This window comes from Lynx rufus, unplaced genomic scaffold (assembly GCF_022079265.1).
Source record: "Lynx rufus isolate CCGP_SWC_20201006 ecotype Redwood Valley unplaced genomic scaffold, mLynRuf1.p SCAF_4, whole genome shotgun sequence".
NCBI lineage: Eukaryota > Metazoa > Chordata > Mammalia > Carnivora > Felidae > Lynx > Lynx rufus.
This window is the reverse complement of record NW_025814856.1, coordinates 87,310,395-87,336,400: the sequence shown is the minus strand read 5'-3', so window position 1 is coordinate 87,336,400 and position 26,006 is coordinate 87,310,395. Positions and strand designations below refer to the sequence as shown.

Genomic DNA, 26,006 nt, shown 5'->3' with positions numbered 1-26,006 from the left:
ATTTTTCTAATAATAGAATGTTTATTAAATATGGAAAAGATACAGAGGGAAATTTAATAAAAGCATGAAAATGACAAACAGTTGTACAACAATTAAGGCCTGTAGTCTTGCAGTGAAATAGCACATTAGGCATCTTAGAGAATTTCATTATATTGAAAGTTAATTTTCAAGTCTTATCTGGGGGCAGCTGGGTGGCTCAACTAGTTGGTTTAGTGTACGACTTCGGCTCAAGTCATGATTTCACAGTTCGTGAGTTTGAGCCCCGTGTCGGACTCTCTGTTATCAACACAGACCCCGTTTTGGATCCTCTGTCTCCCTCTCTCTTTGCCCTTCCCCTGCTGTTCGTTCTCTCTCTCTCTCAAAAAAAAAGTCTTATCTGGAATAAGTGATTTTTCAGTATAGTTTTATGTAAAAGGCACAGTTATTCCAATGTAAATAACTGTCCTTTCTTGGAAAATCAAAGGATATAGATTAGGTATACATTTATTTATCAACCTTAAGTTTCTGTTCCTAATGTTATAGATTTTTTAGACCAACCAAAACAATGTGGTGAAGATTTAATACACTGCAGGCATTGCTCTCAGCACTCTGTAGGTAAGATCTTTTTAAATCCTTACAGGAACCCTGTGAGTTATATACCATTACCAGTCTCATTTTTAAAATGATAGAGCAACTATCCTTCCTCATCTAGTAAACAGCCAAACTCACATTAAAACCCAGGAAAGTCTGACCAAGAGCCCATGAACTTAACACAGTTACTGTCATACTGCTGACTAGGAAGGAAATACTCCAACTCTTGTTCATTATTGATAGACCGTATCTGTCTAAGGAGAATTGTGAATTAGCCTTTAAGAGTTCTCTTATTATTACCTTATAATATATCATGTTGCAAGAGATTTAAACAGATAATATGTACAAAATAAACTATAGAGGCCACTTCTTATGACTCCTCTCTCTGCTTTAACTACCTGTTCCACTGTCACCAGTGTGATTTGTGTCTTTCCAATAAGGCTCACTTTTCATGTAACTTCTTGTGTGCCTGCTTATAGAGTAAAATATTTATTTATCTATAAGTACATATGGACAACTTTCTACTGTATGCCTCATTAAGACTTGCTTTTCCACTGAAGATCTTGAGATCTTTGCATTAATTATTTTGTTTTTCCTTCATTTTCCACTCAGTCATTGAACTGTTGCGTACTCCATGGTATTGATGTATCTTCAATTACTTAAGGGGTCCTTTTATGTTTAGGTTGCTTTTATTTCCTGTTACTAATAGTGTCCCAGTGAGCATCCTTGTATATATCACTTTGTGGCTATCTTGGAGTATTTCCTTGTGATAGATGACTAGAGAAGAATAGGGAATGGATATTTTTCACATTCATAAAGATATCCTTATTTGCCTTCTCGAGAGTATATATCTCTATGTCTATCTCTGTCTCTATCTCTATCTCTATCTATCTAGTAAATTTAGCTATATGTCTCCCAGTGTTTGTCAATCTTTTAAAATTTTCGTTGCTCTCATGTGTAATAAAATATTTTGGTGTGTCTTGTTTAATTGGTTATCGATGAGGTCGGGTCTGTTTTTAATAGTTTTAATCTTTTTTTTTTTTTTTTTACTGATATTTTCTAGTCCTCTGCGTGTTACTCTATTTCATGGTTTACAACTTTTCATTAATAATTTGTAAAATTTCACACTGGAAATTAAACTGTGTGTTAGTTTAGTAGTTTTTCAGTTCATTGTCTTAGATTGTTCTGTGGGCAGTTATATTGTCTGCACATAATAAAGGTTCTCCCCTGCCCCCCCCCCCCACCTTCCCTTCCAATATTTATGCCTCCTGTTTCTGTTCGTGTCCTAGTAAATTCACTATGAGTTCTGTTAGAGCATTTTTGTACTAATGAGAATGGACATTTCTTCCTTTTGTTCTTGATTTAAGTAGAATGTTTTAAGTATTTCACTTTTAAGTATTTTTTCATGTATCTGGTAAATAATATTTATAAAGTTAAGAAAGTTTCTTTGTCTTTCTAACTTATTTATTTTTTAGCAATAATAAAAATTAAATATTCATAACGACATGTTGGGGGTATTTATTGAAATAATCAGTCTATTTTCATTTTTAATCACTTAATTTGCTGGATTATATTACAGGTTGAAAATAAATTGAAAATAATCAGATAGCAACCATTAATTGTTTCTTCAGTATCTTCTAGGGATTGTTCCTAGTAGAATTTTTTGCCTTAAATAATTTTATTTTCCAACCTTGTAAGATGAAGAAATGGACACAGAAAGGTTATTTAGATTCTTTCGATCACAGTTAATAATGTCCACGTATTGGCATATCCTAATATTGCAATATCTGTTTCTCTCAGAATAAAAGTTCCTTGGTCATGGTGCATTTAAGAAAAATTTTTGTCTTGATTTGGTTAGTATTTTATATAGATTTTTTGCTTATGCCCATAGATGAGATTAGTTTAGAGTCTTTTTGGGGGGGGGCTTGTTTTGGTGATAGGATAACTTTTTGTATTTCTCAAAATGTAATTAATGTATACATATTAATTTATGCTCAGAAGAAACTTTAATGTTATTTCAAAAGATCTTGTGTTTATATTTGCTCTGAAACACTAATTGCAGAAAGTACTGGAGGCAGAGGACATGTTATTTATTCAACAGTTAGTGAATTCTTCCTGTGTGTCAAACATTGATCATTCTCATTGTCACCATGATGCTAAAAGTTTAATGGAGACCTTGACAAACACATAGTTACTATGAAATGCAATACCCCTTTGATATTATAAGTAAATTGTGCCATATCCTGGAGAGATATACTGAGAAGAAAATATTTTAAATTAGCTTTAGAGGATGAATGGACATTTTTTAGGTGGAAGATTTCAAGTAAGAGATATTTCCAGCAGAGAGAATACAGAGTGGAGAGCTTGTACCATGGGGGGGGGGGGGAACAAAAAAACCAGTATGTGATGTTGTTAGAGACACCCCGTACTCAAATTATTTCAAATTTCTGGCTTTTTATACAAAATGATCCTAAGATGGACTCATGTAATTCTGGAGTAAGATTCATGCAGGATCATTGTTATTTCCAGCAAAAGAAAATCTCAATAGGAGATGAGATTGAAAATACAGGAGATGCTAGTTCTTGGAAGCTTCTCATAAAACGGTGAAATGTAACTTACGTGATATACCTGGAAATTTCTGAACAGGGAGTAAAATGATAGGCTCTAGTTATTATGAGTAACATATTCCTAGGGCTTTAGTTTTTGTTCTTGTTATTGTTTATTAATAGAGGGAGTGTGAGGCCCTTAGAAACTATCTAGAAAACTGAGGCTAGATTAAATCATATGTAAAAGAAGTAAAATAACACATTTCTTGGAATTAATAGTCTCTAACAATTTAAAGTAAAATGGTACAATGAATTGCTTAAAATCTAAAAATGCAGAAAGAGAGATATTGTATTTGCACTGTAATTTCAGAATCTCCTTTAGACTTTGAATGGGAAATCAGCCATGGTATCATTTTTTTTTTTCCTGCTTCCCAGAACTTAATGAGATTTAAAAAGTAATTTTAACAATTGGCAAAGCCACACAGGGTTAAGGAGTAACCTCTGTGTATTTCCCCAGAATTTGTGTAGCTGTTTTTCTCTGAAGAATGTCAATATTTACCTTAGTGTGCTGATACTTCAGCTTCTAGGGAACTACCTGTACAACCCCTTGGGTTGAGTTTCTGCAAGTGATGGGGTGCGTTCCCATCATCAAAGCACATGCTGGCAGTTGAGGTCTAGGTAGCTGAGCGAATTGCTAGTGGTATGTAACCCTGGATCAAAGCTGGTAGTGGTGGACGGTGCCCAGAAATTGTTACTCTTTGATTTATTGCAGTTAGTGGTGCATTGGCTTCCTCTCTCTTGAATTTTCTTTTTGCTATAGGTAAACAATGTTGTTGTTTTTCTTATTCCAGAATGACCTGAGATAATTTAATGGATGTTTTGTATGAAAACTCATAATTTGAAATGTAACTTTTTTTGCATGCAGCTTTAACAGAAATGTAGTGGTCTCTATGTCAGTCAAGAATATTTTGCCCATTCTTTTCCATTCCATTCGAGAAAGCAAACAAGTTATTGGAAATAAGACCATGCTTCTTCAATGGAAGCCTTGTTTACCATGCCTTATGCATAAATGCAGGTATCTCATTTGACTGTTCTCTGTGCTTTCCCCCCAGAGTTGTTCTTTTATTTATTTAATTAATATTTTATTGGGCAACTATTTTATCCCAGGGCAAGGTTAAGTGCTTCTGGTTTCAGTTAAGAAAGACCCTCTCTTGTACTCTTTACAGTGTATTAGAGGAAAGAGACTGAATACAAGTAAATGATAATAATTGCACGGTTGTGAGTATCCTGAAGAATCCATAAAGGCCCAATGTGAAGGACATGAGGCAGGACCAAATGATGGGTGGAGCTAGTGTGGTTAGGAGTGTGGTGTCAATTGTCCTGGGGCTTAAAGGGATGAGAAGAAATGAGAAGACATGGAGGGAAAACATGGTAGGCAGAGGAAAGAGCAAGCAAGAACATGCTATTTACTGATGGTGTCAAATTCTGCAGAGAGTGGCAAGATCCAGATCCTAATCTCTTCTTACCCAAAATGTTAGTGAGTGCATGGGGCTGTATGTTAGAATGCACGTGACAATGAGTGATCTGTGAGAATGGTTGGGTCAGGAATTATTTCTTATTTGGTTTATTTTCCCTCCATTGAGTCTGAGTGCTGAAGTTTCTCCAGCTCACTAGCTGATGTATTAAGGAGTCAAGAAACCCCCAGTTAAGATTATAGAGAACAACCAAGCACTTCTCCCTGTAGTAGCTTGATTACCCAATTCTTGTCATGCACCACGTTCGACAGAAAATAACTTGTAGGGTCATGCAAATCAAATAATACACCACCAGTCCTTCTTTAAAGCCCTCCTTATTAGCTGAATAGAACTCCTAAAGAGAATGTGAAAGATGGCTGCCCAAGGTTTAGCAATAGCATATGCTATAGCTATTCAGTATATAGTGGAGTGAAATAATTGAAATTGTGTCTTTTATGGAAATGTTTAAATATAAGAGTGGCTAAAATGTAGAGATGCACAAATATGAACTCCATTGCAGGGAGCCGCCCTAATGAGTGTGATAAACAAACCACCATTCATTTATTGATATGTTATTGATCTGCATAGTGAAACCCAGTGTTATTCAACTTCCTTGTCCACACTGAAAAGATGTGTACTTGAACTGTAAAGATCAATGAACGTTATTTTTCCTAACAATAAATTAAACATAAACAAAAAGTATTCTTCCAAATCAAAAAGTGTTGTAAGAGATTTGCCTTCTGAGTTCTGTGTGAAATAGACCAAAGCAACCATATGTTTCATCATGGTTGGATTAAAGGCTATATCATTTTAGTCTATAGGACTGTTAACTGCATATCCTAAAAGTTGCAGTGAATATTTGAACAATAATATATAGTGCATTGTCTAAAGTTTTTGGTGATGAAATGTGAAGTGGAATTTTCATCTTTTTAAAAGAAATTTCACATTCAGTTTTTACAATGTGCATTTATTTCTGATCTCTTTTATTTTTCTATTCTCCTCCCTACTCCTCCCAGCTTCTATGTGTCCCTCTTCCTCATTCCATCTCTTGATTTCTTTCTTTTCCTTTGGGTCCGTTGAATCTCTTTCAATTTCTTCAGTTTCATTTTCTTTCATTTAATCTTCTCTGCTACCAGGTAGCTGCGTTACAAATTCAGGGAGAGTTAGTTGGTTAATCAGGAACACGTTATTTCCCCTGGGCTTCCCAGCTCTGTTCACTCCTCTGGATTTCTCTAATGAAAAGGAAAGATATTGTGATGGGCACCATGGAGTCTCTTCCTTTAATTCTCTTGTCTGCCCATTCATTTCACAAACTGCCCCTTGGGTTAAATGAGAAGAGTAAACCTAGAGAACACAACCCCCCTTGGATGGAAATTAGAATACCTTTACCTGACAGAGGTGTTTTCTTCAGGTGGAGAGTATATACCCTGTACTTGAATTTATCCAAAGTGATTTCCATGGACTTTCTGAAAAATCTGGCAGGAGCAAACTGATTGAGAGATTCAGGAACACGGTTCTAATTTCCCCCCTTACTTTGTTGAGAGATAATTGACCTGTATCACCGTAAATATTTAAGGCATGCTGTGTGATGGTTTGATTTATATATATTGAGAAATGATTACTACAATAGGTTTAGCTAATATGTATCCTGTCCTATAGATACGAGAAAGAGAGAAGAAAGAAAAGGAGGGAAAAATTTTCTCTATGATGAGAACTCTTAGTATCTATTGTTCTAAAAATTTATCTAGATGCCATACAGCAGTGTTAGCTTTAATCATGGTGTATGTTATATCCCTTGTACTTAGTCATCTTATTACTGGAATTTTGTACCTTTTGGCCACCTTTCTCCAATTCCCCCTCCCCCTCAGCCTTTTCCTCTCATTCCCACAAGCCTGACCTCTTTTTCTGTGAGTTTGGTTTTTTTTGTTGTTGTTGTTGTTGTCATTTTTCTTGTTTTTAATGTCTGCATATAAGTGAGAACATACACTATCTGTCTTTCTCTGTCCAGCTTATTTTACATAGCATAATGTCTTCATGATCCATCCATGTTTTGCAAATAGCAGAACTTTTTCATTTTTTATGGCTGGATACTATTCCGTTTTATATATACACCACAACTTCTTTATCCATCCATTCATCCATGGAAAATTTGCTTGTTTTCATAATGTTCTAATTTGAGCCCTGGCATTAACTTTAAGAAATTACTTCTTTAACTTCAGTTGTCTTAAAGAAATAAGAAAACCAAATTAATTTCACATTGTAGTAGTATTTTGCATGACATGCTTTGGAATTTCAGAGGAAGGAATTATATAGAGAGTAGAGGTCTTTAAACTTTTTTTTTTAAATTTTTAGAGAGATGGAGAGAGAGAGAGAGATTGAGCTGGCACAAGCGGGGAGAGGGGCAGAGGGAGAGGCAGAGCATCTCAAGCAAGCAATCTTCATGCTCAGGGTTCTGAATGGAACCTGACATGGGGCTCAATCCCACGATCCTGGGATCATAATCTCAACCAGAATCAAAAGTTGGGTGCTCAAGCGAGTGAGCATCCCAGATGCTCCTAGAGTAGAGGTCTTTACAACCACTTCATAGCTACTTCTCTGCACCTGTTTGGGCTTTTAGACGCTCTCTTTGTAACCAGAGGTAGACAAGAAAGCAGAGACTCTTTTGATAAAGAGTCCTTTTGATAAAGGTCCTCAATCACTTTATGAAATTCTTGGGATGCTTTTTTGATCCGTAATTCTGAAGTTACTTACTCTCTTGTTGGAATTTGCTGTATCCTTGCTCCAGTCCTGTTCTCTTCCCAGAGCTCTGCACTCTTTTAGCCCAGCCCCTTCGAGCCATTGTTCCTGTGGGCTGCTTCTTTGATTCTTGGCTCCGGATTTGCTTTTGGACATTAGCTGTTGGATCCTCCGTAGATAGGGAGTTGAAAGAACCTGGATGGAGGGTTGACGCAGTTCACTCCTAAACCCCAAACTCAGGTCCTAGAACTTAGCCCTTGGTCAGAAAAATGTTTCTCTTAAACTTACATGCGTGTTTATTAATCATTATTACCTCTTTTGCCCTTAGTTGCTGCTTGTTGCTTTTCTTTTAATAGCAGGGAGAAGATACAAATTCTCATTTTGCTCATTATATACATATATTTTTATTCACTCCTTTCATTCTGTTTACATCTAAGTATGAAGGCAAATAAAAATAACAGTTATATGGCCACAATCAAGTCAGTTGTATCCATTTTTTTTTTTTGGCTAGGCATTAGGAATTAGATGTCTGAAGATACTTTTAATTTTTTTCCTGAAGTTTTAATAATTTTAGTTGTAAATTACAAATCAATAATCACCATTAAAAACCATATAGAATATATATAAAACAAGATCTTATTTAATTTTTTCAATGTTTATTTTTGAGAGAGAGAGAGAGAGAGAGAGAGAGAGAGGGAGGATATGCAAGTGGAGGAGCAGGAGAGAGAGGGAGACACAATCTGAAGCAGGCTCCAGGTTCCGAGCTGTCAGCACAGAGCCAGATGCGGGGCTTGAACCCACAGACCACGAGATCATGACCTGAGTCAAAGTTGGACGCCCAACTGACTGAGCCACCTAGGTGCCCCAAAACTATATCTTATTTAGATGCTTGCCTAATAGTTTGTAAGATAGATATGACATAATTTCCTTTGTATCCAGAAGAACTTTCTAACAGTTTTGCCCCCAGACAACAAGTTTTGTTAGTAAGGTGATGAATGCCTATCTTAGGAAGTATTTAGGAGCATCAGCATGATCATTTTTCATGGGTAATGTATACCAGCAGCTTCCATTAAATAGGAAACTGGACAGCAAGGCCAAGGTGTTTTCTTCTTCTGCGCTTTCTAGAACAGAAAATAATGTTTATGACCTGCATTAATTGGACACATAACTTCAGTTAGAGATTTAGTTGCAAGGTGTTCAAAGGTGATGTAAATTCCCATGAGGCTCCCATTTCCCTGATGTGATCAACAGATAGGAGAGATAATCCGGAGCTTGGGGACATCCACCGTGGAGAGCCGGAAAGACAGCTTGCCAGATAGCAAGAGATGCTCCAGTGGGCTTCCTCCCCCCCCACCTTTTATTACTACAAGTGACCTAAACAGATAGTGTGAATTCTAACGGGTTGCCTACATTCAAATCCTTTTGTATTTTCTGACCAGCAATAAGAGGAGTCCATTCAGCCTCTCTTATACAGAAGGGAACATTTGGAGAGAGACTGTATGGGCTGTCGAGCCTGTGGAAGGCTGCTGAGTCACGTATGATTCATACATCTGGCTTTAGGAATCTTCAGACTTTTCACGTTACAATACAGGGGTGGTCCATTTAAAAAATGCTTGTTGAAATCCACATTGGGATGTACTCTAAATGGAGCACCAGTAACAGTGACAGGATGGCTGTTAACAACAACAAAACAATGAGCATTCTGCAACAATTCATTCTGAATGTTGATGTTTAATTCATGTTACTGGCTGCTTTGTGATTCTTGTGTCTTTCCTAAAGACGACGGGTTGCATGGACGTGCCATCCTACCAAAGCACCGTCCTTTCACTAGGGCTTGTGACATGCTTCCCACTGTTTCTTGAATGACTGAATGAGATCCATTTTTAAGCCTTTCCTTCTAATTGCACAAGAATTATTTCAAATGTGGAAGATATACACAACCACACTTTCTATAAGGACATCAACCATTGTGTTTTGAAGTGTTTACTTCATAGTTTATATAAATAATTTAAATACCAGAAATCATCATGTTATTTGTTCCTGAAAAGTGAAATATACCGAAGACTCATCGTTTTATTGCCTCTTTTTTGTTGCCAATAGCAAATCATCTGATATTAAGGATTCATTTCAAGTAGAAAAATAATATCTTTAGGGGATTTAAAAAGGTCTTCTAAGTAGTTGTACATAACTGAATCATGCTTCATAGCATTTTTTAAAATTTACTGACAGTGACCTAAAAGTTTCAATTGGTTTTAGCTCCATAAGGTGCTTTTTCTCCTTGATAATTTTTTCTAATTAGTTCCCTAGACTTATTTTTTCATGTACAATACATAAAAGGTCGTAATTTTATACTATTGTTATTTAAACATCACCAACTATTACATAATTTGAAAAACTTCATTCGAATAAAAATGTTTCGAATTGCGACCAAGAAACCAGAAATCACTTCTTTTCCTCTATTACTCTGATACTTATGTAGACCTTTTACTTATTGTTCCTATTCTTTGCTAGGAGTTATTTCCTAGTGCAAAAATTGTTAACTTTTGCCATTTGATAAGCATAAATTCATTTCTAAATACAATTCTCATTGTTCATTTCGCTGCATTAATGGAGAGCAACAATTTGGTTCAAACAACCAGTTTAGTTCTATGTTTATATTGAGCGGGTCAGGAAGGAGGGCTGGCTCTAATTCCTCCCCAAGAAGCAATCTTGTGCTTGGCACGCTTTGTGTGCTCAGATCGTCAGACGGGAGCACGAGGGCAGTGCATGTGTTGATCAGGCAAAGAGGGTCAAAGAGAACCACGTGTCTGTGGGGACAAAAAGGTTGAAAGCAATTAAATTGCAATATGGTTCCTGAGCTGAAAAGATATTTACTATTTCCATTTTGATGGTTTCATTCCCATTTTCTAGAATCCCGTGCTTAATGCTAAAGAAATAAAAATGCTGGTGATAGGCTACCCTTACCGTGTTCCTTTCTCAGGGTCTTCAGAAAGAGAGTTATTGTTTTTCTCATTTGCAAGTTAATACATTTGCATTGACAGCTTTTTGATTGTTAAATAAACTCTGTCCTGGAACAGCTGTCAGACAAATTACACTACGGGCTATCTTTAAAAGGAGTGCCCCATGAGTCAGTCTGGGCCCAGGCTTTTATATTCTTGCATTTGTTTGTGTATCTGAACCTGCATTGTGAGGACAATGAAGGCCAGCTGAAAGTCATATTTTCCATTCATATTTGAAGGATTTAATGTTGCTTTTGGAATATTTTATATTTAGAAACACATCAGGGCTGGCTCTACATCTAACCTGCTACTTGATGTCAAATCTGTGTGCATGTTGTGAATAATAGGAGAGTCATTGGCCTTGTACTTAACACTGACACCACCATGCTGTGTTAACGAAAGCAGTGAATTTTGTTTTTTCCCCCATAAAACAAATAGTGCTTGTTTATTTGATAATCTGAATGAGAACTTAAAAACTTAATGTGAGGAAAAATTGTAGCATTTCAGTAATCCTGTGCATGTTTCCACAAAGATCTTTTAAGGAAGAAAATAATCTGGGTTTTCTCAATTATTTGAAACCTCATTTCCTAACTATAACTTTTCTTCTGCAATGTAAACAAAAGACTTCTGTCTTTGCCATTTTCTCTCCTTACATCAGTGAAGCAGACTTAGAACCCAGGACTCTGACAGTCTGTAAAATAGAAGACATGAGACATTTGTAAAATCTGATGAGAGAAGAGTTGAGGACTCGTAGTGGGTGGTTTCATGATGGGGGAACTAAGCTGAATTTCAGGCCACCCTGTCGATTAGCATTTATTAGACAGTTTACTCTGTTGGCTTCTTAGGTCACATTGCTTAATTTTACTAACTCTGTGATCTTGGGCAAATAAGTTAACCTCTCTATGGCTCAGTTTCCTTATCTGTAAAGAAAGACTCAACATAATACCTGCCTCGATAGATTTTTGTAAGAATTAGAGTATGTTTACATGACATGTTTATTTATTTACTTTTATTTAAATTCATTTATTTATTTTGAGAGAGAGAGAGAGAGAGAAAACGGGGAGGGACAGAGGTGGGGGGTGAGAGAGAGAGGGAGAGAGAGAGAATCCCAAGCAGGCTTTGTGCTGTCAGCACAGAGCCTGACATGGGGCTTGAACTCACGAACCGTGAGATTATGACATGGGCCAAAATCAAGAGTCAGATGCTTAACTGCCTGAGCCACCCAGGCGCCCTTACAGGATGTATTTAGAACAGCTCCTCACACGTAGGCGCTCAATGGATATTATCTGCTATCTGTTGAGTGTCTACTGTATGCTTAGAACTCTGCCAGATAGTCTCCAAATGCAGAATTATCAGCTGTGGACTCTCCATTCACTGAACTTGAGTATTGCTGGAGAAAAATAATAGTCACATAATACATATACCAAAATGTATGACATTTTGTAGGACAGGCTATATATATCTTAAAAACTCAGAAAGAAAAATTTCTGAGGGTTTGAAGACTCAGATTGCCCAGAAGTAGGATCCGAAGCATAGACTTGAAAGATAATTTTGCGGAGCTGCAGGGACTTCGGTAACTCCAGGAAACATGACTGAATAACATGACAAAACTGTGAAGCAGCGAAATTGGCTTGTCTGCAGGTATTGATCTGTATAGGGAAGTGGATTGGCCATTTAGATCAGAATCCAAATATAATAAGCATTTCAGTATTTTATAATATCAAAGATGCTATGAACACGCAGTTAATAATTCATAGAAGAAAGGAAATGAGATTTTTATCAGGGCATTCAATAATATTCACGTGCTTGAATTAGGCCAAAATAAATTTGGGGAACAATCTACCATGGCTAAAAAAATACAGATAAACACTGAAAGGGAAGATCTTCAGTAAGATGAAAGGAGGTTTTGTCATGAGCACATAGAAATTCAGTTCATTTGTTTTATAAAAACCCCAGCAGCAGATTGTGTGGCCATGTGGGGCACCTCCACTGGCAGCAGGCTAGAGGGGATGATACTGCGGGTTGTAACTGGCCGTGATGGGGAAGGATAGCAAACAAAGCTCCCGGGGCCTCAAGGGAGCAAACCCTCACACGAGAACCCTCCCCCTTCCAGCTAATCCATGGAACTACATTCATGGCCGCTCTAAAGTGTATTGCCCATTTATTCTCTTGGAAGCTGGAAGCAAATTGCTGGAGCTGAGGCAAAAACATATATGAGCTAAAGAGGCAATGAAAAAATGCTTGGATAAAACAAAGATCAATCCAAGATGGTGCGTAAAGGAGGTATGGTGAATCTTTGGTTTTTGAGAATTAGGAGTATGTGTGTGTGTAACACAGATTACACACACACACACACACACACACACACACACACACACAGACACACAGGAGCAGCCGAAGACCCACAGAAAGTGAAGGCAGAGGAACATGAACAGCCTAAAATTTGATTTTAGTGATAAAGCCTGTTTTTTGTTTGTTTGTTTGTTTGTTTGGTTTTTTACTCTGCAGTATTTTACCTTTTCACTTTGATTAGCATGTTCGCATCCTTCCCTGCATTTCTTACAGGATTGACTCTAGATAAAAACGGAATACTTAAGCACTTCACAGATCTAAACAGCTTTCTAAAAACAGAGCAGCAGTGTTATTGAAAATGGTTTCAATTGAGAATAATTTCAGGAACTCACATTCCTAGCATAACACCCATCTCACAGACAATCCTAGATTTAATGTAGTTACCAAGCACTCTTTTTTACACCAAAAGAAAATTTAATTCTATAGTTATCTATGTTATCAGAAATGCCTGTTTAGCAAAATAGTGTGTCTAAGCTATCTACATCTTTGGCTTACTTATGTTATATTTATCCAACTGCAGGAACACTCTGGGTGGTTTATTACATAACAAAAAGCAGTGTGGCATTGGTGGGATATTTATAGCAAGTAGAACACTTTTGAAATATATGATCTTATTACTTCAAATTTATGAATAAGCTCTTTATATATATATCAACATAACTGAAATGGTCGGATTGTTAGATCTTGTGATATTTAAATTTTTCCCCAGGTCCACAGGATATAACTATGTCTCCTATTTCCTTGGGTTAAAAATAAAATTATTTATGGGGCACCTGAGTGGCTAGGTTGGTTGAGCGTCTGACTTCAGCTCAGGTCGTGATCTTGCAGGTTCGTGAGTTCAGTCCCCACATCCAGCTTGCTGTGTCAGTCTGTCAGTGCAGAGCCAACCTCAGATCCTCTGTCCTTCTGTCTCTGCCCCTCCCTGCTTGCGCTTTCCCCAAAATAAATACGTATATATTGAAAAAAAATTTTTAATTTTTTAAATTTATTTTTGAAAAGAGAGAGAGAGTGAGGGAGCTTGCGCACGCAAGCGGGGCAGGGGCAGAGAGAGACACACACAGACTCTGAAGCAGGCTCCGGGCTCGGAGCTGTTAGTGCAGATCCCGGCGTGGATTCAAACCCCTGAACTGCAAGATCATGACCTGAGCTGAAGTCAGATGCTTAACCGACTGAGCCACCCAGGTGCCCCTAAAATTAATTCTTAAGAATAGTGGTATAGGCAGAGAATGCTTAGGACAAAAGTTTTAAAGGGTTGGGGCGCCTGGGTGGCTCAGTCAGTTAAGCGTCCGACTTTGGCTCAAGTCACGATCTCACGTTCCGTGTCGGGCTCTGGGCTGATGGCTCAGAGCCTGGAGCCTGCTTCCGGTTCTGTGTCTCTCTCTCTCTCTGCCCCTCCCCCGTTCATGCTCTGTCTCTCTCTGTCTCAAAAATAAATAAACATTAAAAAATAAAAATAAAAAGGGTGCAGACTTATTTCACAGCCCCCTACCTTCCTCTGTGTGTCTCCTGTTCCTCTTCTGCTTTAGTCTCTATGCTAATTGCTAGTGGGGTAATTCAAGGAGGGTGTGGAAAGAAAGATGTCTATATTACTACGCTGTCCTTACTGATAGCAGGGGTTTCATGCACCTCTTTCTCTGTTCTAGAGGACTTACCACATCAAATACAGCAAGGAAGGACAGTTACTCTTGGTAGGACCCATTATAACATTTCTCAGCTATCACTTTAGCTCCATTGTTCCAACTAGTAAAGAGGTACATTCTCTCTGTAGCATTTAAAACAATTAAATAGATAACTATGCAGACTTGACTCTTTGTACTCAAGAATTACACTTTACAATAGATAAAACAGGGTGTAATTTGTGCTGTTCTGAATTTGATGTTCCTCAAGTGCATGCAAAATGAAATGGATTACTATATATATTTTTTTTTTTGAAAAAAGAGTTTCCCGAGCTGTGCGTTACTCTTTTGAAAGCTGTTTAATGGGCAAATCTGACCTCAAAGGGAACAGTGTTTATTGTATGGCAAGTATCTTTTTTAGTGAAAACCTGAATTTTTTGTATCTTTGCTTTAAAATGTTGGCTGTTTCTGTACAATAAAGTGAAGCACACGATATAACAGATTAGCTTAATTATTCCATAAAATAATTGAGAGATTTCACAGTGAATGCTCCAAATTAGCCCGAGTCTGCAGACATCGTTAAACAGTTGGAAACATAGACTGCTAGTTGACTCTGAGTTACTATAGGGGCGGAGAAGGATTACAAGATTTTTTTTCTCTCGTCTGTGGCATTCATTATACACTTGAAAGATTTGGAATGATAAAATGTTCACTCTAGAGATTTAATAATCTCCTTATAATATTCAATCATATTTTGAAAATTTGCCACTTTTTCAAAATTGTGTGATTTTTCTAGATACATGGGTCCTGCAGTTCATTTTTTTCTGATGTGGATTATGGAGAGAAGAAGAAGAAATTAGTAAACAAAGCACTTTAATAAATATAACCGTGCTAAAAACAGACACATAGACCAATGGAATAGAATAGAAACCCCAGAACTAGACCCACAAACGTATGGCCAACTAATCTTTGACAAAGCAGGAAAGAACATCCAATGGAAAAAAGACAGTCTCTTTAACAAATGGTGCTGGGAGAACTGGACAGCAACATGCAGAAGGTTGAAACTAGACCACTTTCTCACACCATTCATAAAAATAAACTCAAAATGGATAAAGGACCTGAATATGAGACAGGAAACCGTCAAAACCCTAGAGGAGAAAGCAGGAAAAGACCTCTCTGACCTCAGCCGTAGCAATCTCTTACTCGACACATCCCCAAAGGCAAGGGAATTAAAAGCAAAAATGAATTACTGGGACCTTATGAAGATAAAAAGCTTCTGCACAGCAAAGGAAACAACCAACAAAACTAAAAGGCAACCAACGGAATGGGAAAAGATATTTGCAAATGACATATCGGACCAAGGGGTAGCATCCAAAATCTATAAAGAGCTCACCAAACTCCACACCCGAAAAACAAATAACCCAGTGAAGAAATGGGCAGAAAACATGAATAGACACTTCTCTAAAGAAGACATCCGGATGGCCAACAGGCACATGAAAAGATGCTCAACGTCATCAGGGAAATACAAATCAAAACCACACTCAGATATCACCTCATGCAAGTCAGAGTGGCCAAAATGAACAAATCAGGATACTATAGATGCTGGAGAAGATGTGGAGAAACGAGAACCCTCTTTCACTGTTGGTGGGAATGCAAACTGGTGCAGCCACTCTGGAAAGCAGTGTGGAGGTTCCTCAAAAAATTAAAAATAGACCTACCCTATGACCCAGCAGTAGCACTGCTAGGAATTTACCCAAGGGATACAGGAGTACTGATGCATAGGGGCCCTTGTACCCCAATGTTTATAGCAGCACTCTCAACAATAGCCAAATTATGGAAAGAGCCTAAATGTCCATCAACTGATGAATGGATAAAGAAATTGTGGTTTATATGCACAATGGAGTACTACATGGCAATGAGAAAGAACAAAATATGGCCCTTTGTAGCAATGTGGATGGAACTGGAGAGTGTTATGCTAAGTGAAATAAGCCATACAGAGAAAGACAGATACCATATGTTTTCACTCTTATGTGGATCCTGAGAAACTTACAGAAACCCATGGGGGAGGGGAAGGAAAAAAAAAAAAAGAGGTTAGAGTGGGAGAGAGCCAAAGCATAAGAGACTCTTAAAAACTGAGAACAAACTGAGGGTTGATGGGGGGTGGGAGGGAGGGGAGGGTGGGTGATGGGTATTGAGGAGGGCACCTTTTGGGATGAGCACTGGGTGTTGTATGGAAACCAATTTGACAATAAATTTCATATATTGAAAAACAAAAAAAAATATAACTGTGTTTTTTAAAAGCATAATCAATGACATTTCATTTCAACGTATTTTTCTATGGGTTCTATAAATGCCTGTGTGCCTCCTGTATGTAGGGTACTATAATAAACATATTGAGGATTAAATGAGAATAAAAATGCATCCATCTAATCTTGAATGTGTACAGGGGAATAAGCACCAAGTACAATTAAAATGCTTTTGGAGCTGAGTGGACAGAGGAGAAAATTTTTAGTTTGGAGGGTTGTGAAAGGTGATACTAGAGTATTTGTGGAATTTATCCCATCATAGTGGTGGTGGAGGATTAATTTCAGGTAGAGGTTATAGAGCAAAGCAGAACACAGAAACGGACCACCACACTCATGGAAATGCGTGAGGCTGGTTGAAGTGAAAGGTCTTAGAAAGTAAGATGCTGGAAGGCTGGTTTGTGTAACTTTTCTCAACTATAACTTTTCTCATCTTTGGAAAACAAACAACTAGTTTTTATGATAACTGAGTGAGAGAGCGACTGTTCATCACTTTGGCATGGAGTTTGGCATTAAAATAAGGTTTTAATGCATTTAGCTATCAACTATGTGCTGGGAAGAAATGCTGAAAGGCTATTATTTAACAAAGGATTGGAGGAGGGATATGATGAAAAAATTGGTGGCATGGGTCAAGAAGATTATTGTTATTAAAACTCCCACAAGGAGAAGGAATACACGAGGGTTCGTACCATGGGGAGGAGAGATACTCAGTTCAGTTTTAGAAGGTATTTTGAGAAAGGTTGGTGGAAATCAAGTTGGAATGATCTAGCAAATGATCATTAAGATATAACTGGAGCTCAGATGTTGGGCTTATATAGGTGAGGTGATAGTTGAAGTCATGAGGTGTTTTTTTTTTTTTAACACATATATTTTGGAGAGAGAGAGTGAGCGGGGGTGGGGGGGTAGAAGAGGGGGGAAGGAGGGAGGGAGGGAGAGCAATAGAAAGAAGGAGGGAGAGAGAGAGAAGGAAAGAATATCAAGCTGGCTCCACACTTAGTGTGGATCTAGACACAGGCTCATTCCCATCACCCGGGATCATGAACAGAGCCACAATTAAGAGTTAGTTGCTTGAGTGACTGAGCCACCCAGGTACTTCAAAGTCATAAGAGTTTGAAGCAGTATAAATCAAGAAAACAGAGAAAGGAGGAAAGGATCAAATACAGATGTTGAGAAACCAACAATATTTGATCTTAAGAGGATGAAAAGGAGTCAGACTATAATGTAGATAGGGGCGCCTGGGTGGCTCAGTTGGTTAACCATCTGACTCTTGATTTTGGCTCAAGTCATGGTCTTATGGTTCCTGAGTTTGGGGGGCAGGCTCTGTGCTGGTGGTGTGGAGCCTGCTTGGGAATGCCTCTCCCTTGCTATCTCTCTGACAATCTCGTGCTTGCTCTCTCTCTCAAAATAAATACACTTAAAAAAAAAAGGTTTATTTTTTTGAGAGAGAGAGAGAGAGAACACATATGAGTGGGTGAGGGGCAGACAGAGGGAGGGGACAGGATCTGAAGCAAGCTCTGTGCTGACAGCAGTGAGGCCGGTGTGGGGCTCGAACTCACAAACCATGAGATCGTGACCTGAGCTGAAGTGGACACTCAACCAACTGAGCCACCCAGGTGCCCCCCCCCCCCCCCCCCCCCGAAGGAAGAGTAGGAGATAGGGTCCCGGGAGTTAAAGGAACCATGGGTCAAGAGGACAGTGTAAAAATGGGAAATGGGGTAGTGAAGGGGTAGGAAATGTTCTGTTGCATGCGTACATTGACTACATTTCAGTTCTTGAGAGCTTCCTATGATTTCCTGCTGCAAACACCATCCATTGTTACTCTCCTGACTACCTATCCCACTCAAAAGCTTTCATAATAGTGAAGCCTCTGTTACCACTTGAGTCTCGAAGCCAGGGAGTTTCATTTCCAACGAGCCAAGCAGAGTAAGTGTATTCCTGTTTGAAATCCATTGTGTTTTCTCATGGAAATAGTATACCTGTTACTTAATTTCTGTTGTATCTGTATGATCAAATATGCATTGGTCAGAGATTGTAGCGTGTATATATATATATATATATATTCCGAAGAGAAAACGTTCGAACTATTAAACTTTCTGTGAGCAATCCCTTTTATTTTATGGTGATTTTAGGAATTTGTCCTGTAAAAATGCATATATTGTTTTAAGTGATGTCAAGTGGAGTATGTGTATTCGGGCCACTTCCTTTGTTTCATCTCCAAGCATGTTCTTTTAGAAGATTGTTAGGCTAAAAGCTAACAAAAAATGAGAAAGGTTTGAAGTTCGGCAGTGGCAGTATTTCCACATCTCCCAAGAAATAGTTTAATAGGATTTTTTATTTCATAGAAAAAAGATTTGGAAAAGAGACCTTCTTTATGAATATAATACTATAACACTTTAATGGGATTTTTGGTGTCTTCATTATTTAGAATGAGTAGTGATCCTGAAATGTTTAGGTCCTGCAATTCACTTTTCCTTATCCTTTCCTGCCTGCTGATACCTGCCCCATATTTATCTGAATGCCTTTTTTCTCTCCTCTTTCCCTCTTCAGTCAAGAGATAGTGAAGAAAGTCACACAGTTATGCTGATTACTACCAGAAAAAAAATGATGACCTTCAGTATAGGGCACATCTTTAAATACCCTCCAGCTAATGCTCTTTTTTAAACCTCCAAGCTTTCTTTGCAAGCCTACCTTAATAGCCACTGCTCATCTCTGAACAGATGACTCTGTCTCTTTTATTACAAAGGAAATAGAGACCAGTAAGTGGAATGTCTCAACTTTTTGATCAAGTTGTTCTGGTTGTTTCCATTTACCTAAAAGCTTTTACATTTTCCTTTCCATCTCCATGGAAGAGGTATCCTCCCTTTTAGCCATGGATTGGGTGTCTCCTGTGTCATGCTTATTTATTCATTTAATCTCCACTCTCATATTTGGAGTACAAGGGGTGAACAAGAAGAAGCCTGATCTAGAGTCTTCTGAAGGACCTTGCTCTGTCAACAAATTACATGTTCACTCTTGAATCTTCAGTGTTTCCTTCTCTACTTGCAGTTCTTACACATGGAAGCATGCTTCAATCTCTCATGTTAAAAAACAAAGATAAGTACTAACTCTTTGTACTTCATTCTTTACTAGGCTTCAATTTGTGTTTCTCTCATTCTCCTTACACATAAGGTGAGTAGACTTCTCCCACCTTATTTGATGACTCTATACCTACATCCTCTCTGGAGACTTTTCCTGTCTGTGGGCTTTGTGATAGTGTTGTTCTTGGATTTTCTTCTCTTTTGCTACTACTCACATCCTCTGCCAGTTCTTTAAACATTATTTTCCAGAGTTCTAATACTGTGTATTTCCTTCCTCCTTCCATACACTGTCCTTTGAGAGTCATACGTTGATTTACCTAATGTCCTTTACATACATCGTAAACATCAAATCTTTATATTCGTATTAAACTTCAGACAACTCCAAACCTAGTACATTCAGTTGCCTACTGAGTATCTCCACATGGATCTCCCCAAAACATATCTAATTGAACCAATAAAAACTCATCAGTGTCTCTCCAAATTGTTCCTTCTGTGCTTTCTCTATCAAAATGTCCTATTATTGTTTAATTGAAGAACTCCATGAATCATTCTAAAATCCTTTCTCCATTCTCTGTCTATATCCAGTAGAACATGAAATTCTGTTGTCCATACTTCAGAATTTTTGTTGAGAAAATTTCTCGTACTTGACCTCTCCTCCATTTTTCTGTCTCCTCTTACTGCTACTGGGCTGGTTTGAATCCCCATCATTTCTTATCTAGACCCTCCCTTCTCATTTTTCATTTTCCCTCAGAGCCACTGTCCACTTAGCTGTCTGAAAAATTACTTCATGATGTTTATAGATACTTAATTGCTCTTGTTACTCTCTAACTTCACATTTTCCATCATCTCTCCATTATTTGGGGAAGTCATTCTGAATGCTTCAGAATGTTATTTAAGACACTTGGTCTGGACCATCTATCTGCCTCAATTTTGTCCCTGCCATGCCTGCTCCCATTCTGTGTCATTTGTCGAACCAGCCAGCTATTCAGACGACTTAGGCCATCTTTTATATTCCTTCTGCCTTCATTCTTATTTACGTGCTTTCTCAATTTTGTCAAATTCCACTCATCTTTCAAATCTCACTTCAAGTAGCTGTTACTCCAGAAAGTCTTCTCCATCCATCTCCCGGCATTACTACTTGATAAACTTTAAGTGATTATCTCTTGGTCCTGAAATGTATCCCGCTGCTAGAATTCAGGACACACTACCCCCAAATATGATACGGAATATTTTAAGCTGAAGGAGTTTGAGAAATGTCACATGCAAGGACTTCCTGACCTTCCCTTCCTATGAAAATTGCCTTCCCTAACCCCAGAGGAAAGGAGCATCCTTTATTTCTGAAGACAAGGGACAGAGAAAAGAATGTGAATGCATCGTCTTTGTTAAGTTCCCCCTAGTTTACTACACTTTGTTCATACTCTTTGCTCTATTATATCTTTCCATGACTTTCTAGTTTTTATCAGACTTAGCAGAAGCACACTCAGGTTTAACCCTTTCTTTGAGTCTTCATTTCCTTATGAAGGTTCCTGTGTCATGTAAAACGTGTATTAAATAAATATGTGTGCTTTCCCCTTCTAAACCTGTCTTTTGTTAACATGCCTTCTATTGTCTAAGTTTTATCTAAGTTAACAACTTAGAAGGGTAGGGGTGCCTGGGCTGCTTAGTCAGTTGAGCATCCAACTCTTGATTTTGGCACAGGTCATAGGATTGAGCTTGGATTATAAGGCATATATTTGTCATTTCTGCATCTGCAGTTTTTGATATCTCCAGCAGACTTGAGTTCTTGTTGAATGGATTAACAAAGAGCAAACAATGAATTCTTCCTTGTGGACTGCTGTATTCATTTCTTATTACATGAAAAGGCTATATCCTCTCTAAATCTCAAATTTCATGGTACCTTCTGGCGGTAGTAAAATAGAGCTTAATGACTGTACGTATGTGCTTGACAATTTACTGAGAAAGAGAAAGTCCAAGAAAGAATCTGCAGCTATGAGTTTTGCCTTGTGTAATTTTTCCCTTTTTTGATGAATGGGATCTTTGCTTATTTCTTGGTCATTATAATCTTCTAATTCCAGGTTGGAAAGGCATAGTACTCATGAATTTTAGAAAAACCAGGTAGCACCTCATATCTATGAAAAATAATCCTTGCTCCTATAAAGTGTTCTTGACAGCTTGTCATTGGGGGTGAGAAGAGTGGATAGGTCCTCGATTACTTTCAGCCAAAACAGGTTAATCTCAATGAACACTGGCAGTGACAGTACACTCAAGTGTCAAGTTAGAATGCACGTTTTGGATCACTTTAGCATAAATCAGAATTCAGGCGTGAGTTGTGGGTTTTTTGTTTCTGTTTTTGTTTTTTCACATATATCGTCTTTGTCTCTCAGTTCCCTAGCGAAATGGATATATAACAATTCTTTTTTTTTTAATGTTTATTTCTGAGACAGAGACAGAGCATGAGTGGGGGAGGGGCAGAGAGAGAGGGAGACACAGAATCAGAAGCAGGCTCCAGGCTCTGAGCTGTCAGCACAGAGCCCGACGAGGGGCTCGAACTCATAAACTGTGAGATCATGACCTGAGCCGAAGTCGGTCGCTCGACCTACTGGGCCACCCAGTAGCCCCGGGGATATATAATACTTCTATTTGTCAATGTTGAGAATTACATTTGGGAAAAGATGATTGATTGATTGATTTATAATGTTTATTTTATATTTGAGCAATAGAGACATAACGTGAGCAGGGAGGGGTAGACAGAGAGAGAGACTAACAATTTGAGGCAGGTTCTAGGCTCTGAGCTGCCAGCACAGAGCCCAACACAGGGCTCGAACCTACGAACTGTGAGATCCTGACCTGAGCCTAAGACAGATGCTTAACCAACTGGGCCACCCAGGTGCCTTGGGAAGAGGTGACTTATTTACTTGGGGTTTTAGGACTTGTTGAGTAACTGTTTGGAGAATTGAAATAGTATGATGTGAATTAGAAAATGGTGTCAGTGGTCTTTGCGCCTACCCATTCCCTACTGTAATTTATTATTCTTAGTGTAGAAATGGAGCACAATTTATTTATCTAATAATGGTACATATCTAATAAACAGTATCTAATACAGTTATTTATCTAATAATAGTAATAAGAATATGAATATGAGGAAGAATTCACTCTGCCATTGAAGCTCTTTCTGGCTGAATTAAGAATCACCTTGACATGAGACACATTAATAGAAGAAAATCAAATTTAATAGCATACCTGTGGGGAATCCACACAGACACGGAAATTTCAAAGACATTGAAGCAACATGACGCTTGTATGAAGCTAAGGGGAGGAATGGAGTCTGAGGTTACAAAGGGGAGAAAGACCATTAGCAAGAAGGTAAAAGGAGATTATTCAAAAACAGAGGTTCCCTATTATGTAGATATGTTTCTTAGGTAAGGAAGAATCTCTATACATAGCTGTCTTCCATATACAAGCAGACAGTTGAGGGGCTAAAGAGCTTTTCCTAAATCTACTGGAATTTGATTGCTTTTAATTTAAAATAATTTTCATGCTAAAGTGGCGCATCTTGGGTCCATCATGGTGGCCTGCCTTTGGCCCCTACAATATGCACCAGTTTATAAACAGCAGAAAGCATAGCATTAGAATAATGTGGTTTGTAGCCTTCATTTTAACGATTCTATAGCTTTCTTTCTATAACCTCCTCCCAGGTATTTATTTTTTGTTTCTTGATATTTATTTACCTTTGAAAATCATATTTGTATAGCATGGTTCAGTAGATATTCTTCCTTATTTTCATTTGTGTGCAAGTACCCTCAGCTTTTATGTATTAATTAGTTTGCCTCACATGTAAGTCAATTCTCTGTGTTTTTCTTTAAGGCATTTCTTCCTTTTTTTGGTGACTTTCTGTTTTCCTTCTTCCCCTTTAGCTTATCAGCTTATGTATGTATGTATGTGTGTGTGTATGTACTTTTTGAGAGAGAAAGAGAGCCCACTCTAGCTGGGGAGAGAGAGAGAGGGAGAGAGAGCAAAACTCAAGTTCCACACTCAGTGCAGAGCCCCAGTACGGGGCTTGATCCCACGACCGTGGGATCACGACCTGACCTTTCAGGTTGACCAATTGAGAGTTGGATGCTCAACTGAGCCTTCAAGGCGGCCCTATCAGCTTTTTTTTTTTTTATATGTTCTTCTATACCTCATTTAGATCCCTTTATTGCATTATGCTTTCTTCCCCCACATTTAATTTTTTATTCTGTTATATTTAAATTTATCTGACAAAAAGTTGGTAACATTGTAGTTCTATTGGAATTCTTATCTATTCAAGGAAAAGAAAGACAAATATGGTTAAATCTCATAATTGAACACTTATGAAATACACGGTTAATTTTTTTTAATGCTTTTTTATTTATTTTGAGAGAGATAGAACGTGAGCGAGCATGAGCCCGGGAGGAGCAGAGAGAGAGAATCCCAAGCAGGCTCCTGCTGTCAGCACAGCCTGACATGGAGCTTGAACTCACAAACCGTGAGATCTTGACTTAAGCTGAATGAACTCAAGAGTCAGACGCTTAACTTACTGAGCCACCCAGGCGCCCACATAGTTAATTTTCAAAACAGCACTTTTCTAAACCACTCTTGGATATGGTCTCTTAAAGATACTAATCAAATTTGAAGAAGTAGGATATGTAAGGAAAATATAAATACAGATGTCATATATATGTAGACAGAAGTTCAAATTCAAATATATCATTTCTTATCATTCTTACTAGTGTTTTCTTATATTTGCATGGGCAGAAAAGAATATACATTTTATGTCTTTTTATAAATAAGGATGAATAAATGAAATATATGAAGGGATTACAGATTAAATTATATTGATTTGAAGGGGGAACATTGTGTGCTATTTGGTAATGTCTCTAATGCCAGGAAGAAATAAGACCATTGATTTAAGCTTTTCTAAAATGTCCTGATGTCCATAACTTGTATTTTAAGGTCTCCATTTCATTAATCTGAAGTATATACATGAAAAGCATTTGAACTGAAATCTTCCCGTCATAATTTTAATGCTCAACATGTTTCTTTAAAACTTAAGGCTTGATCCAGGAATTCCAAATTTAAAAGTCTGGCTTAGGAAATGAAATCGTTTTAAACTTTACTCAGTAAGGTATTTGCTGCTGTGTAATTTACAGTGGTTAAAACTGATGATACTCTATATTTTAACCAAAAAGGATGGTCAAATATATTATGGCAGGTAGAGATAATGGAATATTAAGTGGCCATTAACATACAATGTTTATAAAATATTTATAATGGCATGAGGGAGTATTTGTTGTATGACCTAAGCAAACCAAGAGATACAAATTTTACATAATAGGCTTTCAACTATGTGAAAGAATTTTAAAAGACGAGAAGAGAGTATATCAAAATATTAACAGTGGTTATCCACTGTCTAATAGAATTATGAAAAATTTAAAAGAATTTATATTTTCTTACTTTTTTTTCAAATATTCTACCTGTAACACCTCCTTAGTATTATATTAAGAAGACTTACAACCTAAAGGATGAAGTTTAGTTAAAGTAAAAAGAAATATTTTTTAATGTTTATTTAGTTTTGAAGGGGCAAGAGAGCACGAACAGGGGAGGAGCAGAAAGAGGGAGACTCAGAATCTGAAGCAGGCTCCAAGCTCTGAGCTGTTAGCACAGAACCTGATGTGGGGCTCGAACTCACAAGTTGTGAGTGAGATCATGACCTGAGCTGAAGTCAGAGTCTTAATTGACTGAGCCACCGAGGCACCCCTAGTTAATTTTTTTTTAATGTGCATTTATTTATATTGAAAGGGGGAGAGTGGGAATGGTGGGGGAGAGAGAGAGAGATAAAGAAAGAGAGAGAGAGAAAGAGACAGAGAAAGAGAAAAAAAGAAAGAAAGAAAGAAAGAAAGAAAGAAAGAAAGAAAGAAAACCCAAGAGAGAAAGAGAGAAAGAAAGAAAAAGACAGAAAGAAAAGAAAAGAAAAGAAAAAAGAGAAAAGAAAAGAAAGAAAATAAATAAGTAAATAAATCCCAAGCTACATGGGGCTTGATCTCATGACTATGAGATCATGACCTGAGCCAAAGTCAAGATTTGGGTGCTTAACCTTCTGAGCCACCCAGGTGTTCCATGTTTAGAATAATCTATTTAGTAACTATTAATATAATTTTCATAAAAATTAAGGAAATACCCTTATGTTGAACAAGACATCTGTGTCATTTGCTCTTTTATGTTTTGTGGGGTATCACCATCCTAAGAAGTGGACCCTAAAGGTTCATTGGTTT

At 37.6% G+C, this 26,006-nt stretch overlaps 1 protein-coding gene across 6 annotated transcripts in view; it reads left to right on the top strand.

The window, feature by feature from the left end:
- The window catches only part of CACNA2D1 (calcium voltage-gated channel auxiliary subunit alpha2delta 1), a 494,284-nt gene that overhangs the window by 63,717 nt on the left and 404,561 nt on the right, over positions 1 to 26,006 (top strand). The gene's annotated exons all lie outside the window — the stretch shown is intronic.